A 25,035-nucleotide genomic window follows, 5' to 3' on the forward strand; every position below is an offset into this window, starting at 1 on the left:
ACTCCTGCCACTAATTTGGGAAGTGGTGCACCCACATTATCTGTCATCCATGTCAATTCTGTTTTTTTCTTACAAAATACTGTGCTTTGATGCATTTCCCTCTAAACCAGCTTTTATCCAAACTGAGAAAAAGAATGATTTGCGTGGACAGGCGGAGTCCCCAGATCCTGCGCGGTCCCCCCGTCATGTGGAATAACGACTCAAGACAACGTGCTATGGGATTAAATTGGCCACAACTTTATTAAATTTCAAATGTGGGTAGACCTTGGCTCAGGCATTGGGTGTTCTCCCTCCCCAGTCCCCAGCCAGGGACCTAGGGAGCATCAGGGTTATCCAGTGTGTGTGTGGGGGGTGGGCCGGCTCTGGAGAACATATGTTCAAGCAGAGATAGCCGCCCCCGTAACGCCGCCGCCGCAGGGGAGAGCAATGACGACCTTCCGGCGTACGGTCAAAGCCTCCCTTCAGAAACCCCTTTAACGGGGAACCCTGGTATCGCCGCCGCAAAGAGGAAGATGGACAAAAGGATTCCGCCCAAGGCCTGATACCGCCAAACTTGTGACGTTTTGCTACGGGAAAGGTGAAACCTGCCAATGCAGGGAAATTCCTTTCCGGCCCTTTAACAGCGACCTTAACGTAGCAGCGCCCGCATACCTGTGAAGAAAAGTTAACCTGCAAAACCTGTGAGGAAAATTAACCTGCAACATAAGACATTGACTGAGGGTGGGTAGGGTGGGAGAAGCTCTGGAGCCAAGTGAGAATTCCCAAGTAAGATCCTCCCTCCTTTGTGTGGGCAGGTAATCCCTCCCCTACCTGGCCTGGTCTCCTTGGCAACCCTTCCCCAGGTGGGATTGGAGAACTGACTGAGGTAGGCGGAGACCTCCAGGTATCCCACCTGAGGGAAGGCAAAGCCTAGCCTATGCTGTTGGAGCCGCTCCAGATCTAGGGGCTGCACGCGTCCACGCAAAGGGCGCCCCCCGTTTTAAGCGGGGAGCGGTCACTAGCTGTGCTTTCAGCCAGTACTATGTATACAGCTTTTGGTTTTTTAGATTAAACATGTATTCCTCAGGACCTACAAAAACTTGAAATACAAGTTTGAGTATAACAGGCACACTGTGGGGGGGAGGGGTGATACACATACCACTCATTGCAAAAGAAAGGCAATTTGTCTACCCCTTCCTCTCCAACTTGTTTACTTCTTAATGCACAGGAAGCATCCTATGGAGGGAGAGGCACAGGGAGAAAAAAGACTAAGAATACTGGGACTGCCTAAAGCAGTCATTCTGCAAGATTTACTAGTGATGGAGTTCCTGCACCTTAGAAACTGTCAGAAGTGAAGTAGATACAAGACAGGACTTACAGAAGCCACAATGCCACCATTCAGGTAAAGGTAGGACCCCTGGATGGTTAAGTCCAGTCAAAGGCGACTATGGGGTGTGGCGCTCATCTCGCTTTCAGGCCAAGGGAGCCAGCATTTGTCCACAGACAGCTTTCCTGGACATGTGGCCAGCATGACTAAACCACTTCTGGTGCAACAGAACACCGTGACGGAAACCAGAGCACACGGAAACGCTGTTTACCTTCCCACTGCATTGGTACCTATTTATCTACTTTCACTGGCATGCTTTCAAACTGCTAGGTTGGCAGGAGCTAGGACAGAGCAACAGGAGCTCACTCAGTCATGGCAATTCAAACCATCAACCTTCTGATCGGCAAGCCCAAGAGGCTCAGTGGTTTAGACCACAGCACCACCTGCCTCCCCTTGCTGCCATTCAAATTAAGGGCCAAAAGCCTGGGTAAAAATAAAAATCTTTGCCTGGTACCTAAAAATAGATAAAAAAGGTACTAGACATGCCTCCCTGGGGAGAGCATTCCACAAGTTGAGGGCCACTACTTGAAAGGCCTGGTCTTGTGTTGCTACCTACCAAAGGATGAGAAGGGAGTCAGCTGTTGATCACAAGGTCTAGGGTCAGTTCATGTAGCAAGAGGTGGCCCTTGAAGTACTGAGATCCTCATAAAGCATAGAGCCTCATAAAGCATAGACCTTTATAGGTGCAATGGGAGGGGTTCCCCACCCCATGCAAACCGACATGTGCGATTCAATCCAAAACTGGACCTTAGCAGAGAGCCAATGGGTTAGGGCAGTGGTTCCCAACTGATGGTCCACGGACCCTAGGGGCTCCATGCAAACCACCCAGGAGGTCTGAGGCACCATTCACCTAACAAACTTACTACAGAGATATCAAAATTTTGAAAAGGCGCCCATGGATTGGCTTTTGAAAAACAGGGAGTCTGCAGCACTTAGCTCATTATGAACCACTGGGTTAGTGCCCATAAACATCAGACCCACCCTGCTTGGTCACACCCAAGGTCCATCTTGGCTAGTGTCCTATTCTCACAGTGGCCACATAGCTTCCTATAGATGCCTGCAAGTAGGACAGCAGTGCAGCAATGCTCACAGCATTAGCACCCAAAGGGGGGCTTGCTTCTCCCATAGGCACAGCCTTGGATTCAAGCAGAAGTCTGGCATGGCTCTTTCTCAGTTGCCCAGCCTGCAGTCTGCTTCTAGCTTCTTACTCACACACCTCAACTCATTTTTCCAACCACCAACCAGCCAAGGAAGGGGGACCCACCTATTTGCCCTCTGGCCCTCCTTTGTTACCTTAACAACCCATACTTAGGGGTCAGAGACTCAAGCATACTGTCTACCCCCAACCCATATGATTATGCTGCTGGTGTGCAGCCAATAGACTGTTCGAACTTGGGGAAACAATATTTTTTAGTAGCCTTTAGTTAAATATATGAATGAATTTATATCCTATGGTAAAAATATTGTCTTGAAGTTTGTTGTTCCGGCACATTGCAAACATTACCCAATACTCAATGTTTTTGTACCTGAGCCGGATCCCAGACGTCAGTTTTAAGTTCTACGGCTCATTAGCTTCTTAAACCAATCAGACACATTTGTATCCAATATGAAGTTTTGCATACTTTCACAGTGATTAACAAGTACAGTATCAATTCCAAATGAGTAATATCAGCCTCTTTCAGACAATATAACAATGTTCTTTTAAGTATCCTGTCATCTTGTAAACTGTTGTAATCATAAACAGTTCAGTCAATAAATCTGTAAGCTCTCCTGAGCCACTTTGCCAGTTTCAGTAGTGTTCACCATGCGGAGTCAGATAATAGAAATTGCAGTGACTGTTTGACATCTCCCTAACAGTGAGGCTTTGACTTGTTGTTGGGGCATGTGCTATGCCACAGCTTAAAAGGAGGAATTAAATGGCTTGTCAAAATGAATGAAGCAGAAACCCAACTATAGCCCGAGATATGTGAGTTTTTTGAAAAACGATGAACCAAACATTTTTGAAAGTGATGGTGCCAGGCAAGGTTACTGGTCAATCCTGAAAAATACACAAATAAATGTGGGCAGTGCTTTAATTAAAGAGCAAGAGGTAGGCAGGGTATTAATGAAATCCATAAGCTCCGATTCCCTCCAGTTTAGCCAAATAATGGTCCTTCTGCACCCCTTATAAAACCATCATCAAAGTGGATAATCCCAAAAAGTATGGGGATTGGGTCACTCTGCCCCCTGTAATGCAACCATGGACTGGCCTCAAGTACATTTATACATTTAATTTTAACCAAAAGAAATGCAGTTCAGTTAGTACTTGAAGTTCCGGTTGTTTGGTGACCCTTTATCTGCTTCCAACAGGCAACAACAAAATCCTAAGGATTTCAGCAAAGAACAAAATCCTCATGTCTGATGGGCAGTCACCATCTGCAGTCTCAGGATACTAGAAATAAGCCAATAAGACCCTTGCTTAAAGAAGGTCTGTAGCCAGAAAAGTAAATGAGTTAGCATGCAGCTCCTTCCCCACCCATTCACCTCCTTCCAGGAGAAATCTTCTAGATACTCTCTCACCAAATAAAAGAACCTTTATTCATCTCACACAGCCAGTACTGTGTTAAGCAACTAATCTACAAGTTGACTTTGCCCACCGATAATCCACATACATTTCCACTCCAGGCATCTCTGTGCTGCCAGTCGCCTCACTTCACCTTGACATTGTGTTTTTGTTTGTTCTCATCTCTCTTTGTATTATTTTCCTTTGGACATGAGTACAATCTGTGTCTGCTTTGTTTAAACGTCTTTCGTGGGATTTCCAAAAAAGATGAAGCGGGCTGTAGTTTTAACAGCTGCACAGAAGGGAAAATTCTACCACTTGCAGCTTTCCTTTATCTCTGCAGTGTTCAGATAAGAAAATATGCATCTACTGCTAGGGATTGATGAATATGTCAATTTCGGTTTCTCTCTGTTCCTCCTTTTTTATCCTTCAGTTCTCCACATTTCTGCACCAATTTGCATTTTTTAAAAACAAAAATCTTAACCAAAAAAACTATCAGTATTTTGTGCTTTGTAAAATACACATTTGTACAGAATGCTGCCTGTACCCATTTTTACAAGCAATTTCCCCAGCGCATAAACATGCATTTCCGTATGTCATTTTCATTAAAATATACAATTGTATGCAAACTTCCCTCCGATATATGCAATTTGGACAGGTTCTTTTAAACCTTAAAACTAACTGCATTGCAAAATCTCCTGTAGAAGTGCGTATTTCTAATGATGGATGTTTTGCAGTTTGCACATTGTTCTGGGAAGTGTGGATTCATAGAATCATAGAGTTGGAAGGGACCATAAGGATCATCTAGTCCAACCCCCTGCAATTCAGGAATATGTAGCAGTCCCATACAGGGATCAAACCCGCAACCTTGGCATTAACAACACACTTTAACCAACTGAGCTATTTCCCTGCTGTTTGACTCAAACCAAACAGAATTTTCTCCTCCATCCCTACTTACTAGAGTGCAGTAGAAAGTACAGGATACCTCCCATGATCTGGACATGGCTATCCTGCCCCCTACAAAAATCACACCATTTAAGGTTGGCAGGGGACTTCTGGATTGCAGGAGGCACAGAAACTGCTTCACTTTGTTCTTTGAAAGGAATAAACTATAATGCTTCTATGAACACATGAAAGTGAGGAAAACCATTGCAAGAGCAAGCTCTGTCACAACTTATTTGCATCCATTAGAACACAAAAGAAGAAAACTGTTGGTGACAAGGAAAAAAATAGGTATAAAAGGAGAATTCCTGGGTGTTAAGATCCAAGGTTGGGGCAAGTACTCACTAACTTCAGCAGAGAATTTAAATCACAAGATACGCACAGAAATACAGACTGTTAGACCTTTAAAATATGCCCCTCTTCCCCTAGTATAGAAAAATACCACAAATTTGGTAAGTTAAAACCAGTTTACTTACAAACTCTCTGAAGGTCAGATTCATGTGCTTTTCCATAAAGCTGCACAAGAAGTAAAACTTGGCTTAGTTATAGTGGTGAGAGCTACTAAATTATCAGTATAGGAACTCAATAGTGGCTTGTTAGTGCCATGCAGTCTGAACTTGGAGCAGCCAGCTCAGACCTCTGCAAGAGAGCCCTTCAGCGATTTGAAAAATGCCTCCCATTTTCTCTTCTTCAAGCTAAACATACTCATGTGTTGCTTTGCGGCACAGCTAGAAAGTCTCAAACTGATTGTAAGGGAAGACAGAACCGAGAGAAAAAGTAAGGTTCTGCGAGAGCTCCAGGAAATTGCCACAGCAAGGAAGAAGTGGAAACTGAGCTCTTATATAGCAGCAGCAGGTGCAGCCTAATTGCTAGCAGCACCTGTGTTGCTTATTTACTTAAAGGAGCCCACCTTTCCCCAGGAACCTCCTATGGCAGCAGAGTAGGAAGTTTCAGGTCTTCCTGGCTCTTCTGGAGTCCCTAAGTCAGTGTGGTGTAGTGGTTAAGAGCGGTATTCTTGTAATCTGGGGAACCGGGTTTGAGTCTCCGCTCCTCCACATGCAGCTGCTGGGTGACCTTGGGCCAGTCACACTTCTGTGAAGTCTCTCAGCCCCACTCACCTCACAGAGTGTTTGTTGTGGGGGAGGAAGGGAAAGGAGAATGTTAGCCGCTTTGAGACTCCTGAAGGGGAGTGAAAGGCGGGATATCAAATCCAAACTCTTCTTCTCTTCTTCTCTAAGTCAGAGGAAGGAAATGCCACATGCTCAGGCTTTTAGGCAAGCACTACCCTGACCACCTCACAGCACTATTTCTGGTGCCCTTCCCCATCAGCTTTGGAGCCCTAGCCTCCATTACCCAATGAAGAGGCATCTGACTCCTGGTCCCTGACACCCCAGTTCTTTGAAGACTTGCTTCCACATTCCCAGCTTTCTGCATTCTTCTGAACCTGTTCCAAATTGTTAGTATCTTTCCTAAAATGTGGCACAGACTTCATGTTACACAAAACCTTTCATCATATCGAAAGTTCATTTTGTAAAACTTGAAAAGCTGAACGTTCCTATGCAGGCATCCCCAGACTCGGGCCTCCAGCTGTTTTGGGACTACAGTTCCCATCATCCCTGACCACTGTTCCTATTAGCTAGGGATGATGGGAGTTGTAGTCCCAAAACAGCTGGAGGGCCAAGTTTGGGGATGCCTGCTATAACAGTATAAACTGTGCTCTTAAATGGTATCTCCCCACCTATTTTACACCTCTTACCTTCCTTTTTGGTTATAATTTATGCACCTGCTCCTCTCAATTCATATTATAGAAGTTCTTGTTCTAAACTTCCATGTTTAGTTTGTGGTTGCATATTTTGTGGAAATTTATTGCAGCTGGCATTTACAAGTTGTTAATAAAGTTGTGAATGTGTGTGACAACTAGTCATACTTCCCTTGAAAGAGCAGGTTCATAGCATGAGGATGTTCCTGCATCCATCTTTCTCGCCAGAGCCCCAAGTAACTTCTGTGGCTAAGGAGTGCCTTCAACCAGCTTTGACTGGTAGAGCAGCTACAGTCATTTCTGGACCAGGATAACCTGTGTGCTGGTAGCCTCCACCCTGAATTAATACAATGTGCTTTATGTGGGGCTGCCCTTGCAGTTGGTCCAGAAGCTGCAGTTAGTGCACAATGTGGCAACTTGACTGCTCAGTGGGGCAAGATACCACCAACACACTACCCTCACTGTTGAAATACTTGAAATGTCTGCCAATTAGCAACCAGGTTAAGTTCAAGGTGCTGGTTTTTGCTGCATAAAGTGCTATATATCTTGGAACCAGGAAACCTGAAAGATCATCCAAGGAGTGTGGTGGAGTCTCCAAGGAGTGTGGTGGAGTCTCCTTCTTTGGAGGTCTTTAAGCAGAGGCTTGACAACCATATGTCAGGAGTGCTCTGATGGTGTTTCCTGCTTGGCAGGGGGTTGGACTCGATGGCCCTTGTGGTCTCTTCCAACTCTATGATTCTATGATCTCACCCCTTATGTACGCAATCATTCACTACACAATCAGGTTCAGGGCCTCCTCAGGAAGTCTGTTCCATACAATGTAGGAATTGGGCACCTACCTTTTGGAATTTCTTCCCCTTGAATATTTAGACAGCAACCATCACTGTTGTCTTTTCAGCACCTACTTTAAGGTTGAGATCTTTCCCTGTCTGCATCTGTATTGGTATTGTTCTAAAGATGTTTGATCACATTTTGTTTGCTGCCCAGGGCTCCTTTGGGAGGAATGGTGGGATCTAAATGTAATAAATAAATATTTGTCCTTGCCTTACTCTAGGCAAATCCTAAGACTGTGTATTGCAGAGGGAAGAGTCCCAGCAAGCAATCTGTTCCCTCACAGGCCATGACACACGCTGTAGCAAGGATCATAATGATTAAATATGCATGAATGCCTTACCTTGCCTGCTTATGAATATTTACTGCCTAGGGTATAGACAATTCTGCAGCTACCTTGCCAAAACATTCCCCACGTTTTAACTCTTACAGCTTTCTTGATCTCCTGTGTTAATATATGCTTTTCATCAATTTAATCTCATTAGCCATGGTTCAATCTGCCAGCACTTCTCTTCCTTCTGCAGGTGTTTTTCCTTAGTAATATAAGTCCTTTCTACCATACAGCTGTAAACTTTCATTGTAGCAGTTCAGTGCCCCTTCTCATCTTCTCAGTAATATGGGTGCAGGTATTTTAGTCCAACTTTGAGAATCAAGCCTTTTAAAAGATGCATTTTCAGGAACTGGATCAATCCTTTGTCAGATGTGTACCTAGGGTCCCTTGTGCTGTTGGCAAAGAGTTATACAGATCTCCCCCCCTCCCCCCCGCATAACATTTCTTGCATTTAATCTTACCACTACAGTGGCGTCACGTGACCACACATATATATGTCATACAATCCATTGTCTCCAGCTGTCTGCCTTCATACTGCCTTGCCATTTCTCCTACTGCTCAGCTCCCAGCTCTTGTCTAAACTCATAACCTTATATATATAACTGGAGACAGATTTCTGGGGTGATTTTGCGCCCCTTCTTGGACCTGGGCCCCCAGTGGGGGCTGGTTTCGCCATCCCCTAACTGCGCCTCTGTCCTCTGTCAATATTGCATCAATAAAAGCTGGGAGAAGCTGACAGCAGAGTCTCAGATGCAAGCCATCATAGAGTGGTTGCAGCAGGAGTCAATGTCTTTCTTTGCACTTAACATTTTCAAAGCAATATGTCTCATTGTCTCTTTAAGGGGAAAACGTAGCTGGAGAGCTTTCATTTTGCCTAATCATGGCATAAAGGCTACAGTTATCGTTATTTGCATGGACATGGCATAAAGGCTACAGTTATCGTTATTTGCATGGATCTTCTGAACTTGGTATTCTTTTAATCTTCCTGTTCACAAAAGCAAAACAAACAAACAAACAAACAAATCAACCCTGTGAACCCAATCTTTTCCATCATTAGTTCCAATCTCATTTGCATTGCAGACTAATGGTGTGGTGGTCATATATGTATTAAACGAAGATAGCTCTGTCCCTGCCTCTGACAAAAGACCTCTAGAAACTAAAGGACAAGCCTGCCAATTTCAGGTTTGAATACATGAATAATACACTAAATAGGAATGCTTATATTTTCCGGTCTCTGATCATCATTTCCTAAAATCCTCTTTTCCAGCTTCCTTCTCAGTGATGGCCTATTTTCCAGCAGTATCTACCTGAAGCTGGCTTGCATTTTAAGCAGTTGAGCCATGTCACTGGTTTTACATCATTAATGGGATTCAAGGAGTCTTCGGCAGACTTGTCAGGTTTCGTTGTCATATTCACAGAGATTAGGAATGGATCATGTGAACCTTTAAGTAAATGCTCATTTCTTCCCAAGAGCTGTAATCCACTACACGGTCCCTATGGGAGGCCACGTGTTCTAGTTCCTTAACGTCCCTGCCTAGAATTCATTCCGATTGTCAAGAAAATATGTGGGCAAAAGCTTTCAACAGGAGCAGCCAATGTGATGCATTCCATGTATTGATAGATTACTCCTCCTGTCATCCCCAACCACTGGACAAGCAGGCTGAGGCTGCTGGAGTTTGGAATTGGACAACATCTGGAAGGCACCATGTTGGCAGCTGCTTTGCACATTATTACATTTCACACAGGGACACGGGTGGCGCTGTGGGTAAAACCTCAGTGCCTAGGACTTGCCGATCGCATGGTCGGTGGTTCGAATCCCCGCGGCGGGGTGCGCTCCCGTTGTTCGGTCCCAGGTCCTGCCCACCTAGCAGTTCGAAAGCACCCTTAAGTGCAAGTAGATAAATAGGTACCGCTTTATAGCGGGAAGGTAACGGCGTTTCTGTGCGCTGCACTGGTGCTGGCTCGCCAGAGCAGCTTCGTCACGCTGGCCACGTGACCCGGAAGTGTCTTCGGACAGCACTGGTTCCCGGCCTCTTAAGCGAGATGAGCACACAACCCCAGAGTCGGACACGACTGGCCCGTACGGGCAGGGGTACCTTTACCTTTACGTTTCACACATTTCATTAAACTAAATGAAATAAACAGGACATATATGTGCATGGCTATCATAGCACTTTCACAAAAGTTACAGCGCAGGTCAGTCCGATGTATATTACAAGAGGGGCATCTGAATATATGCCAAATATCAGAAATTCAGTGAAGCCAGTGAAACAAACTGGACAATCCCAAAAATTAAAATCCAGAAGATGAAGATTCTGAATAACTTTGTACATTTGGACTTATACAATTTTCCTTCATAGAAGTCTCTGGCAGTGGTTCTCAAACTCCCCCCCCCCCCGGACACACTTTCAGAATAAAAGAAGAAGAAACAACTCATAGCACTGCTTAATTTAGAACACGGAACACAACTATTTTGTAGTACGATCATAGGACATCCAGAAAGTATACTATAAAACAATGCAGCTACATAAGAACATGAATCCTTCCCAAAATCTAACGATAAATGAGCCTCTTATATATGTACCTTAAGTATGTATTCAAACTCAATGAGAGGTGTGAGCTTGCTTTTGCTCATCATTTCCTCATCAACACAAAAAGTCTCTTTTCTTATCTTTCATATTTGTCAGAGTTGAAAATCCCTGTTCACAACAATATGCCACGGAGAACTGCAGAACAATAGTCAATGCTCTTGAAGAGAGGCATAGATACTGCTTCTGATTGTATAGCCAAAAAGAGTTCAGTGGCATACTCCCGTGTTTCATTTTCAAGGTGCAATCACTCAAAATGCAGAACATTTCCTCCTCCTCATTCAATGTCAGTCCTGAACAGCTGCAATTCGCAATGGGGTCCCCAACCCAGTCAAAATTTTATGTAGACAACAATTAGAAGTAATGATCACTCTTTCCTACTGGTGTTGCAATATGTTCCTGTATGAGGCCATACAATTCATTGCTCGTCTTAAAACTTTTTACCAGTGGGAACATTTCGAGGTTATGTTGCATCGCTCTTCTACACCAGAGCTGAAGCTTTTTAAAAATGCAGTTTGTCTCATAGCTGTCAACCTTCCCCTTTTTTGTGGGAAATTCCCTTATTCCAGCGCCATTTCCTGCTGCTTCCCGCTGCTATCCCGGATTGTTCGATACCCCGTAGACTGTCCCCGGGACAGGTGAGGCTGCTGATCCCTTATTTTCGAGGCTGCTGATCCCTTATTTTCAAATCTGAAAGTTGACAGCTATGGTTTGTCTGTATCTGTGAGAATATTGTCCTTGCAGCCCTGCAAGAGCTCATCCAACCAGGTAAAGATATTGGCCAAATATGCCAGCTTTGCATGCCAGTCATTGTCACCCAGTCGGTGGTACAACGTATTCTCTTCTTGTTCCAAAAACTCTCTTTATTCGTTCTTCAGTTCCAACATCTGATTTAAAACATTTCTGTGGGGCAGCCAGTGAACCTCAGAGTGCAGGATTGGGCATTGATACTTTGATTCCATTTCTTTTCAGAGTTGCATGTTTTTAGTGGCTTTACTTAGATGAAATTCAGGGAACACAGTCTGATCGAGAACCAACTTCAAATCAGCTTCAAGGGTCTTAGAGATTAATGACTCTCTGTGTAAAAAAACAGTGAGTTGATATTACATCTGGATTTTTCTGTTTGATGAGTGCCACCAAGCCTCTCACATTGCCTGTCATACATGGCACTTCATCCGTACAGATTCCAATACAAGAATCCCAGGAAACACACAAAAAAACAACCCTCAGACACAGTTTAGAAAATATATTGTCCTCTGGTGTGTTTTACTTGTTTGTTGCAAAGTAGAAATTGTGTAATTCTTTCATCATTGTGGATAAATCTGACATAGGCAATCAACTGTGCTTTTCCACTAAAGTCGGTAGCTTCATCAACTTAAATGGCAAATTTAGAATTTTTCTTCATGTGATGGCCTGGGATTCGGACTCAGAGGCTGAACCTGAAGAATCCCAGCTTGCACAGGAGTCCCCGCCTCCAGAACCAGCTGAGCCGGAGCTGGGGCCTGAGCCTAAAGGCTCCTCACTTGTGCTGGATCCTCAGGTGTAGGCACCAGCTGAGTCTGCTCTGGCCCCTGAGGTGATGGAGGACCCATTGCCTGCAGGTGCTCCACTCTCAGCCCCATCAGGGGAAGAGGAGGTTGCCTCTGGGTCCGGTAACCCTCCAGCCTCTCCTGAGCTGCAGAGGCTCAGGGCAGAGAGGCGGAGGGAACTAAGTTCCTGCAGGAGGAGTGCTCGCCTCCAGGCCAGGAGAGGTGAGTCACTTGTGGACCGGGGCCGCCCTATGCCTCGGGGCAGATAAAAGCCAGTCAGCCCCAGTCCCAGGTTGCGGGAGCAACATTGTTGGTAGCCTGTTCCTGCCTGCACCCTGCCCTGCTCTACTGCCAGAGTTCCTGACCCCACCCGACTCCCTGCCTTGGACCCCGCTACAGCTTTAACAGACAGCCTCCATTCCGCACCCTCGACCTCGGACTGGACTTGGACCTCGCTGCACAGATAACCCTCAGGACCAGCACACTTCGTTTCGGAAACAGACCTCAATATTAGCTGATATATAACTATTCTTCTGTGAATTATGTAATCAGACAAACGAATATCCATAACTTGTCACTCAGCATCACCACCAAACAACATTTTCACAATCAAGCTGCAGGCAGGCTTAATCAATTTTTCAGCTATTGTATGTGGCTTTGTCTGTTAAGCAATCAATTCAGCCGCTTGGTAAGATATAATTTGCATCTTATCTGAGACTTAATAGCATTTCAAAATATGACCGTTGGCATTTCTGCTCTTCCAAAGCCTTTCAAAATATTGAACATTATTGTTTGCCAGATTTCCATGTTTGACAACAAGACGTCTTTTCATCTTGTTTGGGGACATATTGGAATTGGAAAAGCTCCTTACCACAGATCAAACACATAGATTGAGGGACATTTTCATCTCCAGTCCATGTGAAACCAAAACTCAGATAGCTATCCACATATTCTTGACTAAACTTTTTTGGGGGGACAGTTTGCTGGGGCCTGCTACTGGTGTTGAATTAGATGAATCCTCTCCAGCACTCAGTTCAAACAGCGATTCTAGATTACAGCTAGCATTGTCTTCAGTATCACCTGGTGCTCTTGCTCTCAGATTTCCATTTTCGGCAAAATAAATAAATGATGATATTCTACTACGCTACACTGACATGTTTAAATGTTTCTTTGACTGTCCTTGAATCTTCCCACCACACTTGCCATCCTCTCCTGCTACACCCTTTGAGAACCACTGGTCTATGGACCAGATTTTGCAGCAAGATTTGGGATCAAGCAGTAGATTGGTCTTAGGTAGAAATGGCTAACTTGTCTCTGTCAAGGGTAGCATTCCCTTGGGGATAAACTGTCAGGGACCACATGCTGCCAGTGGACAGGTCCAAAGCAGGGTCACAGCCACAAGTGGATGGGGTTGCAGCTTTTCTCTCTCTCGCTTTCAGCCATCCCCGTCTCGCTCTCTTCTCTTCCCAGCAGGCCACGGTGGGAAGGAAGTTCAGCCCTCTTGCTAGGGGCTGCTTTGATAACTTACAGAGCACTTTTAAAATGAGTGAGGGCTGCATGAAATTAGTCTGAGGGCTGGTCTTAGGCAAACATATAAAAGACCCTGGTCTTAGGCAAACATATAAAATAGATCTGAAAAAGCATGACTCTGTCAAATGGATAGTCTCCTGCTGATGCATATCTGCATGAAAGTGTCTCTTTTTTATGAAGTTTAGATCTTGTATGGCCCAAACCACATTTCTCTTATGGACAAAAAGAATATGGAGAATATGTTGGTGTGAGGTTTCTTCTCTATCAAATCTATAAGTGAGGGTCATGGCCTCTGGAGCCCACCGATGGTTTTGAGGGTCCTTTGAACTTGGGAGCAGAAATACTGCTGTCCCTGTCTTCTGTCCCAGAGAAAAAAGACTTCCACGTTATTTCAATATATTCTCATATCTTGATTGATAATCATTACTATTCATTCTTTAAAGATTTGAACCTGTTATTATCTCTGAAGTTCTTTGGACTAGTTCACATAAAAAGATTGTCTTTGAATACAAGGAGTCCTTGGTTCTCTTTGGGCACATTGCAGATAGTAAAATATGCCCACACATTGTCCATATATGAATCAAGAAATCATTGAAATTTCTCATGTACAGTGGTACCTCAGGTTACAGACACTTCAGCTTACAGACTTCGCTAACCCAGAAATAGTACCTCAGGTTAAGAACTTTGCTTCAGGATGGAAACAGAAATCGAGCAGCAGCGGCACGGCAGCAGCGGGAGGCCCCATTAGCTAAAGTGCTGCTTCAGGTTAAAAATAGTTTCAGGTTAAGAACAGACCTCCAGAACGAATTAAGTTCTTAACCCGAGGTACCACTGTATATAGGGGAGAACCCTGCAATAAGCCTCTTCAAAGAGTCACCACTTTCCCATTGCCATGAACTGCATATATTGAAGCCAGTGACGAAGGGGAGAAATTTCAATATCTGTTCAGCCCTTCCAAATGAGCGGTTCCAGTTGGCAGAGAATAGAAACACTGAAGGATTGAAGGCAAACTATGGTTCTAATTTGCCAATTGATTTTTTTTTTATTGCTGCAAAATAATTGCTAGTCTTTCAAGAAGAGCAAACCAAAGCAAGGGTTTGAAATGGAGCTGAGAAGATAAAAAGCGGCTGAAAATACATCAATTAGCTATTCCATTTTATTAGGAGAAAGTGTTTTATATTTAATCAATTGTTAATTTGCAACCAACACCCACTTGTATTGCTGAAACTATTTATTCCATAGCAATGTAATAGGATGAATGTTAAGTTCTATCCCCTCCAATGAGTAGCGGTATATGCCTCCTCTTATGCTGAGGAACAAACATTTAGAAGTGGCAGGGTTTTTTTTATGGTGCTGTTTGTAATTTCCTCTGAGTTATTTTGTTGGTTTCAAAGTATTTTCAAGCTGCAGCCAGTATCTGAACCTGACAGCTGCTTCTTGCAGTAGAACATGCATGTCCTAAGGCAGTGTTTTTCAAAATTTTCTACCTTTCGGGAACCCATGCGCCACTCTCGGCAAAAGAACCCATACAAGTCTGCCATGCAATCCCTGCATGTTGCAATAGATTGTAGGGCAGATAGAAAACAGTTTTCGGCTTCATATTCAACTTCGGGGGGGAGAGAGAGTTCACATGCCAGCAGTGGGTGTAGCCACCTGTCCTGTTCTTACTGGGCTCCTGAGTAAACATGAAGCTTAGCAGCAGCAACACCAATGGGGCAGAAACCATAGCAGTATCCAAGGCAAGTCCAAGGTCCAAGCAAGCAGAGTCCACTGCAAAGAGTCAGACAAGGTCAGAGCAGCCCATGGCCAGGTTTGTCATAGACAGGAGATCTAATAGTAGGCAAGTGACTGGGACATAGACATTGTTCCAGTAGCTCTTCCAGGCCAGCACTTGGGGAGGGGGTTGAGCTAGAGCTGCTGGAACTACCACCCAACTTCATCTGGTTCCTGTCAACACCCATCTCTCCAGAGGTTTCTCTGAGAGGAGGGTCTTATTTTTGAGACCTCTACTCCTGGTGAATCCTTGTTTGTAGCTGGGCACTTCCTGGGTTGGCAAATAAGACACTTGGACTCTGGGTGTGGACAGCCACATTTCAGGCTCATTGCAGGCACATCTTGATGCCTCATCCCCAGATGTAACCTGATCCAGGGCTTGGTGCAAGGTTGGCAGCACCTAGTGCAGTTCTGAGGACTGCCCTTGTTGGACATAAAATCAGCCCACAGTCTCACATGCACAGAGATGCATACAGGTTCCAACCTCAGCTGCTAGATGCTCATCAAAATATCAGTCTGGGGAATGAGGAGGGCCTTAAGCCTCTCCATCTACCCCAAAACGTTGCCTGCTTTTATGTTTATCTTTTTGTTGCTAACACCATCATCAGTGAGGTCTCTGGGGTAAAAAAAAAAAATGCAACTGGGCATTCAGAAGAGTCTCCAACACCACCCTGCTGCCGTTGGCCCACTGCCTTAAAGGAGAAGTGCAAGCTGTTTAAAAAAGTGCTTTTGCAAAGCATGTCAAGGCAGCCTGCAGTGCTAAGCAGGATTCCTTCCCCATCAGTCAGTGCAACAGGAGGGCAATCCTGCTTGATCCAGGTGTGTGAGACAGCTCTCTGCAGGGAGCTTTCTTGTGCACCTGAAGCTACTCAATTTGGCTGAGCATGTAGTAGAGAGCAACATGCCTTTGAAAGGAAAGGGAGGACCCCCTCCCTCTAGCAGTGCCTGCTGCCTACTTTGAAGTCCAAAGCACCAAATCCCACCCCCCACCCCTGCACCGCAGAACACTAGGGCGGCAGTGCAGTTGGACTCACATCCTGTTGGTCGGCTTCTATACACATCTGTTAGGCCACTGTGAGAACAGTATGCTGAACTTTGTGGCCCTTTATAGTCTGATACAGCAGGGCTCTTCTTACCCTCTTATGAACCACAATTAAGCAAAGTCTTACACTTTACTGTTAAAACACACACTCCATAGTATGAACAAATTTATCCTCCAAGTGTATTGATGATCAGGTCAAAATGGTTTGTTCCAATTGCATTTACATATATCAAGGAAATCTACTCTGATGAAAGACAATAATTTGAAGAAGGAAAAAAAATCCTTCCAGAACCAGGAAACATTGGCTTTTGGGCTGATGATTATGCCACAGAACCAAACAGTAATCCTACTTGCTCAAAAATAAAAAAAAATCAGGAAGGAAACAGGGTGACAATTCCCACGGCTCTCAAATGTTTATCATGCAAAGTTTATTTTGCTTTCCTACCTGTTATTATCAAGCTTGCAAATGAATAAGCTACTTGAATACAGCTCTTAGTACTTTTATTGCTATCTAGGGTGAAATGAAATAAATAATAATAACAACAACAACAACGGCATTTTAATCATGTACCTTTATAGGAAATTGTGTGACTGGGATAATTGATACCAAGAGGAATAACTATAGAACATAGCTAGCAACATTCCATTACTTTAATGATTTTTACATTTTCAACTGCAGTGAAAATGGCTTTTATATTAAACAACCTTGAAATATATATTCACTGCTCTTTTCTGAACTATTACCAATTCTGACAGTAAGAGCTGTTTGACAGTGAAATGGATTCCCTCGGAAGGTGGTGAACTCTCCTCCCTTGGAGGTTTTTAAGCAGAGTTTGGATGGTCATCTGTCATGGATGCTTTACCCTCAGGGCGACTTCTAGAACTACAATTCTATGATTCTATGTCCCACTCAACATATCTTCATGCATTCTAGTCACCATGTGCATGTCTGCAGCAATTACAGATTACACACTCAGGGTAACCCATCACAATAGGGGGTGGGGGTCAAATACCAACAGTTTGTGGAACAGAACATTTTGGGAGGCCCAGCTTTTCTGAAACTTGCACCACTGTGACACCATAAGATGCAAGTTTCTTTTATTTCTTCACAGCTATTAATGGTAGATAAATGAGTCCTGTTGTCATTTGCATTTAATCACTTTACATCTGAGCAGGGGAGTACCTAGGGGTTGGCCAACTTGACCCCCGCCAAGGGCCCAGGCCCGGAGAGCATATGCACAAAAATTGTGCCTCTCCACTCTGGCTTGGAGTAGCAAGGAACCCACCAGTCCCTCCACATACTCTGTGAGCTGCTCCTCTGCTCCTCCGAGTGGCCGTGCAAGGCACACAGAAAGAATCCAGTTGCTGGTGTGGGCCACTGAAGCAGCACTGCAGGCCCCCTCTCCATTCTCCTCTCTGCTCTGCCCTTCCCAGCTGTCAACTGGCCACTTTCAGACTTCCACCTGTTGATGCAGTTCTTCTTTCTTTGACCACAGACCTAGGCTTCCAGGCAGAGCATCACAAGTCCTCTAGGTGAGCCAACAACAAGAAGAGACAGAAACTGTGATCTAACCAATCTACTCCCTTCTCTACCAGCTGTGTCTCTCTATTCTCTGCTTCTGATCTGTTTGAACGTGAGCCCCAACACAAATGAATGAAATAACAGAGAAGGGTAAAGTGTACTTTGACTGCCTAGGTCAAAAGTTGTTCCAGACACTGAAGACAGATTTTCAGTTCTGGTACTGTTCAGGTGAAAAATGAGTAAGAGGCAGCTGCTCCCACTCACAAATATAGCAAGCACACATTTAGAATTGCACACACATGGAACTAATGCAGAGAAACACAAGGACATGGGACTCATTGACAAATATGCTTCGACTTCCACCAACAGCCCATAAGTAGTACCCTTCTCCTCCCAGCCCACTTTTTAGCAACTGACAAGATGAAACAGCAAGAGAGTGGGAGGCAATTCTTGAGATACTGTAGACTCAAACTTTTACAGCTTTAACAGTCCCAACAGCAAGGACCTTGAATTGAACCTGGAAGCAAATTAAGCAACTAATGTAGCTGGAACAAGGTTTGTGTAGCATGATCTGATCACCTGGCTCCGGTCAAAACCCTTACTGCCACATTTTGCATCAATAGAACCTTCTGGGTTGCCTTTAATGGCGAACTCCATCTATAGTGCTTTACAGTGGTCTAGCCTTAAATTGAGCAGAGTGTGTTGCTTCCAGAGTTTGTCGAACTCCAGCTCTCATTATTCTTGGCTATTGGCCATGCTCGCTTGGGCTGATAGGAGATGGTATCCAGCACATCTGAAAGATACTACATTGACTAGGCTAGAACATGAATCTCTAACCTAGACATGCTGGTTATCTATCATCTATCTATCTTTCTATATCTGTATTCAGTCATGTGAGCCTTTGTCCACCAATAGTGGTACAACCCAGACTATAAGTTTACTATTTCATTGAGAATTAGGCCTTCGAAGTCCATGTAACAGTCAGGTAAAGCAAACTGCTGATATCACCATGTGATGAGGGACTAAGAGACTCGTGTCTATCCTAGTCTACCTGGTGAATTTTTAAGAAAAGATGACATTTGAACCTCACTCTTAAGTCACTACTTACTCTCAGTTTAGATCTTCTTATGAAATTGTTCAGTCTTACTAACGCTGTTCTTCTCTGCTAACATGATGGAATATGACCTTAGTTTCCACCTTGTCCTTAGTCTGTGAGCAGTGTGGCATATGTATCATTGTTGAGTTCCTTCAGACCAGTTAATTCTATTAATAATTCAGTGTTTAATCATTCAATTAAATGCATCATTGTCCTCATCTAGAGGGCAAAACATAGAATATTATCCAGTTCAATTAGCATCCCAGAATATTCCTTGATAAAGGGTTTGTTGTTGTTGTTGTTTGAAGGATAAGATTTAAAGAATATATAGGCAGAAGGCTCCAAGAATATCCCCACACTTTGTACCACATAGTCATTATTTGGTAGAGCAATTATCTACTTCATTTGCTAAGGCCTTTATTGAATTTCAGAGTTCCACATTCCACACTGTTGTCGCTGGGACACTTACCAGTGGGGACCAGCCCAGAAGTGGATTAAGAAGTTGTTTCTTCCTGCTACTGTGGAACTAGATAAAGGGAAGGTTCAGTGAACTATAGTTACCGTAGAGGTATTGCACCATCACAAGAGGGAGGTCAAATGGTCATGAGCTGGCCTCTTGGGATGTGGCCTTCACTGCAAGAAACATGTTCTTAAATACAAAGCTTGGAGGATAACCCTTGGGAGCTCTTTCTGTATTCTGGCTGTTCTAACGCAATTCAGCACAGAAAAGCAGCTCAAAAGTACATTGATTAAATTATTAATGTTTACTTGATGCAGCCCATTGAATAATTAGGAAAGGAATGCTTTGCTTATTTTCAGAGATACTGTCAGATTTTTTAAAACTGTGCGCTAGTACAGTGAAGAGCCCATTAGTAGAGAAAGATGAGAGAGCATGTTTGTTGCCCTGATAGCTTTTCAGTCAAGGATCTACAGGGCTGAATTGGAATACCTAGTTAACACAAGCACTTGACAGGAATTAACCCCTTCAAGCCAAAATTCCTGCTGATGGGCATTGCTTCCATCCAGGTCCCAGCAGAAGGGGAGAGGAAAGGCAATATGGAACCTGGTTGCTGCATTGGAGACAGGTGATCTAGAGAAGGGGTGGGCAATCCATGACCCTCCAGATGCTGCCAGACCTCACCTCCCACCACCCCTGATCAAGGAGCATGCTGCTTGGGGCTGATTGATATTGGGAGTCCAATAATAACTGGAAGGCACCAGGTTCCTCTCCCTTGAACCTCAACCCTACTGTGGCAAGCTTCCAGTTTCCAGTAATTACTGTACATATACATTCACTGTTAAAGTAAAGGTAAATGGACCCCTGACCATTAGGTCCAGTCGTGACCCACTCTGCGGTTGCGGCTCTCATCTCGCTTTATTGGCTGAGGGAGCCGGCGTACAGCTTCCGGGTCATGTGGCCAGCATGACTAACTCGCTTCTGGCGAACCAGAGCAGTGCACGGAAATGCCGTTCACCTTCCCGCCAGAGCGGTACCTATTTATCTACTTGCACTTTGACATGCTTTTGAACTGCTAGGTGGGCAGGAGACTGTTAAAGTAGCTACATACAAATATAACTTGTCTTCTTGTGCCATTAATAACTGTGAAGAAGAAGGAATTTCAATGGGTGCAGCATCTCTCCCTCATTAGATTACAAAAAACGCACCTACTCCAATTCCCTCTTTCAAAGAACAGTTGACAACTCAAGGTGATATCTAATATTAGTCATAAGCTGAGCATACCCACTGCAATAAAGAGGTCTGAACTTAGCATTACTCAATTGGATATCAGCCACATAGCACAGGCCTTCCATGCATTTAGTCACCAGTTTGTGCATCATTTTGTAAGTGCAACTGCCTCCACCTCTGTAAACTTGTCTCATTAGTACAGCCTCCAGCCATGTACTCCTTTCCAATGAGCGTATACACTCTCACCTGGAGTGCTCACCAAATGGCTCATCTTCCAGAGGATTTTTTTCTTTACCTGTAGGCCCATCTACTGGGAAGAAGCATGGAGGGAGCATAATAGTAACAACAGACTTCTAACTGCTTTCCATGATCTTTCATTGCTCCGTAATCCATCTCTATATCTGGTTAATCTGCCACATCTCTTTTGGCTGCATCCTTAATGTGAAATAATGCTGGAGAAGTCCACATTTGGCCCACGTTGCCTTTGAGCAGAGTGTTTGAATCCTGTTCCATTGCTGCCTGCCCTCCTCATTTCTTTCATAGCTACGTGGTGGGATCTCCTTTTGGTGTCCACACAAGCCATCTGTGGAGTAACAGTCCTTTTTTGCAGGGATTGCTAACTTAAATGTGCCTATTTGCTCCAGTGACCTCCTAAGTGGGAAACAACTGTGAGGCCTCTGGCAATGACTTCCACCTGTGTCTGCCACATAAAGTCTATGGCTAGCAATACCCTCAGCGTATTTTTGAAAGGTAATGCCTTGAGCACTTAGGTCCAGATCATGGCCTCAGACATTGGTTTCATGCAGATGCTAAGACCTGTTTGTGTCAAGTGAGAAGTAGCTCTGCAATGAGAGATGTCTCCTTAATATGGTTCTCAAAAATATGCCCTATTTACAATTTGGTATAAAAATAACCAAGCACTTGACAGATATTTTCTAGACTGCTGCCACAACAAAAATGTGTTTCATGCCTGTAAAGCAACAATGTCAAAGCAGTATTGTCGCTTCTGTTATTTGTTATCAGCATAATAGCAAAAGAACTCCTTTGGAACAAATAGAATATAATATGCATTTCCAGAGTTTTTTTATGGTTATAAATTGCCATTCTGTGCTGGAGTCACTTGCAGTCATTAGCAAATAATGACAATATAATGATAATCTTCAATGCTCATGAATCTCGCACCAACCTTTCTGCTGAGCTTATAATTAAGATGTCAGAATTAATTTGTCTTGGAAAGCCGAGGCTTTTTTTTGTTTTTAAGAGGGGGGGGGGCAAGATTGATTCCAGCTTCATGTACAGATAACAGTCTGACTCTTCTGCAGTGGCTGCAAGGATTTTCCATAGTGTGAAGAACAGTGCACTGGAGTGGAAATGAAGCTCTCTTCTCTACGTTGATAGATGTAGATGTCAATTTTTGTAAGTATAAGACGTAAGGAAGAAAATAAATCTGCTTTGCTTAAAAAGAAAACATACTTTTGCAAGCAGATAATCAGGGATACCAAGAAGCTTCCTGCTTCATCAGCGGACGCATATGTTTGTGGCAGGGTAACGCTGTATTGTCTCCTGGGTTTAGTCTTCTGTAAATAATTCCATGTCCTATATTTCTTTCTCTCTACTGTACAGAATATTGAGAATGAATAAGAGAATCTAGGTTCTGAATATATACAACAAAAACCAGAATAACACCAACAGAAATACCCAAGCTCCGTGCTTAACTATCCTAGCTGCTTATGCCTGGCTTCTTATCTGACCAGTTTTACAATCCATCTTCTGTAATTTTATTATGGTTGATTCTTAGGTATTGCAGATGAGCTCATCCATCAAACCAATTGCCTTGAAAATTAAACCTTTTTAAAGTGCTGCTTTACAATTTGCAAAATATATCAGAATGTGGCAGTGGGTATTATGGGACAAGTAAACTTCACTTAGCTTGTATTGCCCAATATAAAGAAGTTGATTGTTAAATGGGAAGGCTGTGAGGCAGGTTGGGTGAGATTATTTGATTGCAAAAATCTCAAAAAATAGGAATGATTAATTCAGAGGAGGGAGAAGTTGTTCCACTTTCTATCAATTCAGTGTTCATCTTATTTTGAAAAAACCGAGAAATTCTGTGACTCTCAGATGGCTATCTGAATTGCTGCACATATAAATTCCTTACCCATTGCCTGGTTGTATGCACCCATCACAACCATCAAATATAAATTAAAAAATTTGTCTCTCACTCTAATCTTCACCACCTTTTTTGTCATAAAACAACAACATAGTTCCCCTCCCCCCCGCAAGTCACGTATGTAGGCTTAAAAATTTAACAGCTGCACATGCTGCACATGTGAGAGTTGGCATATGCAGGAATTCATAGTGGGCAGCAGGAACCTAGTGGTCATATAAATCAGACAAAAGTCAATTTTGTTGGAGGCTGTGGTCCAAATGGAAAGCAGATCGCACACTTTCTATAGACAGCACAATATTCCAACTTCCCAATGTTTGTTACCTGTTAAATTTCAAATATTATGTGATTATTCAAATGGTCTAAAAGCCACTTCTGGAAAACCAGCAGAATCTAGTGGAAGCTTAGTGCTCATGCCCCTGTTATTTGCTTCCAGGAAAAAAAATCTGTTAGCAATTCAGTTAACTTAGAAAATCATAGGTGTTATGCATTGTAATTTCACATGACCAAATTTGGGGTGGTATTCTTCCATACAGCTTTTTCCTCCCCACTATTTAAAATTTAGAATGGTGATCAAAGGGCCACAGTTCTATAACTGCAGGTAATGCAGTGTAAAAGGAATCTTCAAATTCTTATGTTTTACTGTTAATCTGCTTTATTGTAGGTACTTTAAATTTGTTTTTAGTTCTGTTGCATGCTGCCCTGAGAAGTTGTTTTTACAGAGTCTCAAAGATGTGCTCTCCCAAGCCCACATTCTCAGCATGTTCACATTCTTCTCTCAGTGACAACTATGCTGACTTGGTCATGTCCACAGAATGGAAGATGGCAGGGTCTCCAAGGACGTGCTCTACGGGTAGCTGGCTTCCGGCACCAGGCCCATGGGCAGACCGACTCTGTGTTACAAAGATGTCTGCAAATGAGACACGAGGGCTTGCAACATCAAACCCACCATGTGGGAATGTCTTGTGGATGACCTCAGTGCCTGGAGACCGAAAGTCAGGTTTGACTTCACCCCTGAAGGTGCATTCTTCCATTGTCTCCTGAGAAAGACTGATGCCACCACCAACTCTTTAAAAATATAATGGGGTAGATTACCTGTAAATGAGACTTTCTCTCTCTCCAGCTTCTAAATACTGGCTTAGCTTTCCTTCTGTTTCATTAATTTATTCCTTACAAATAATGATGCTTGCTTTTTTGAAATACACATCATTGTCATTATGACACCTCTTTCATGTTATTTTTGAAAACACACTTTCCATTGCACGTCATGGTCTCTAACAAAAAACCGCCACAGTCCACATAGTCACAGATGTGGCTGTCAACCATTTTTCTCCAGATGGAACTGCACTGGCCCTATTAAAACTCAGCATTATCAAGCTTAAAACACATTATTCCCTCTAGTGGATTCCAAATGCTGAAAAGCTTGTAGCAAAATTAATTAAAACAAATTATGTTTGTGGAGTAGTCAAGGGTGTATACTCTCCCACCCACCCCCTTTAACAGTCAACTAGCACTTAGAGATGATTCATATCTTTCCCCATTGCAGCCATATGTCTGGAGCACAACTCATTAGTACCATATGGCCAGGGGCTCCTATCGTTATAGCTGGTAACTGAGCAACATTGGGATTCAGAGCTGGGCACAATCAGGTGATACACCATCCGGATTTCTGGGTGATGCTTGTGTGAGTAAAGGTTCCCACACAGTCAATGTGACCATGTGGTTAAGCTTCAGTCACTCCATAATTGCAATCATGTGGTTGAATTGATGTCTCCCTCCCCTCCTGCAAATTAGCTTCCTTTCTTGAGCAATAAAGAAACACCATACTTTAAAAGCTCCTGTTGTATGTGTCATTCAGGAATTCCTGTCCATATATATATTTTTACCTCCTGCCCATTCTGAGATTTGAACCTCTGATTCAAATACTGAGACCTGCAACAATTCTTACTTTAGCGTTACTGGAAAGCAGAACAGCTTCCTTTTAGAACTGCTTAAATGTTGCAAGAATAAGATTTCAGAGGAACTTTACTGTGTGTTCTTTTTTTTTAAAAAAATACTTAATATCACAGAGTTCAAGATACCATTGTCTCTCTGGTTTCATGAGGTGTGCTAGGATTACCACAGCTACTCAGGTTTTGTGTTTCCTTTGGAAATGAGACACAACAAAGACTGTGGTGTCTTTATGATATATGGTTTATTTACACAAATATACAACCTGAACCTAGGATGGCTGTCAAGTGTCCCTTATTTGAAGGGACAGTCCCTTATTCCAGCGCCATGTCCCGCTGCTGTCCCTTATTGATGGATGTCCCTTAAATGATGTCCCTTAA

General features: G+C 43.5%; 1 long non-coding RNA gene across 1 annotated transcript in view; it reads left to right on the forward strand.

The window, feature by feature from the left end:
• The window catches only part of LOC309372693, a 40,843-nt gene extending 16,017 nt beyond the window's left edge, over nucleotides 1-24,826 (forward strand). Inside the window, exons 2-3 of the long non-coding RNA XR_014169622.1 lie at nucleotides 21,802-21,954; nucleotides 23,488-24,826. This is a non-coding gene — a long non-coding RNA (uncharacterized lncRNA). The remainder of the gene's footprint in view (nucleotides 1-21,801; nucleotides 21,955-23,487) is intronic.
• The last annotated feature ends 209 nt before the right edge of the window (nucleotides 24,827-25,035 follow it).

This window comes from Podarcis melisellensis (genome assembly GCF_964234715.1).
Source record: "Podarcis melisellensis genome assembly, chromosome: 6".
Classification (NCBI taxonomy): domain Eukaryota; kingdom Metazoa; phylum Chordata; class Lepidosauria; order Squamata; family Lacertidae; genus Podarcis; species Podarcis melisellensis.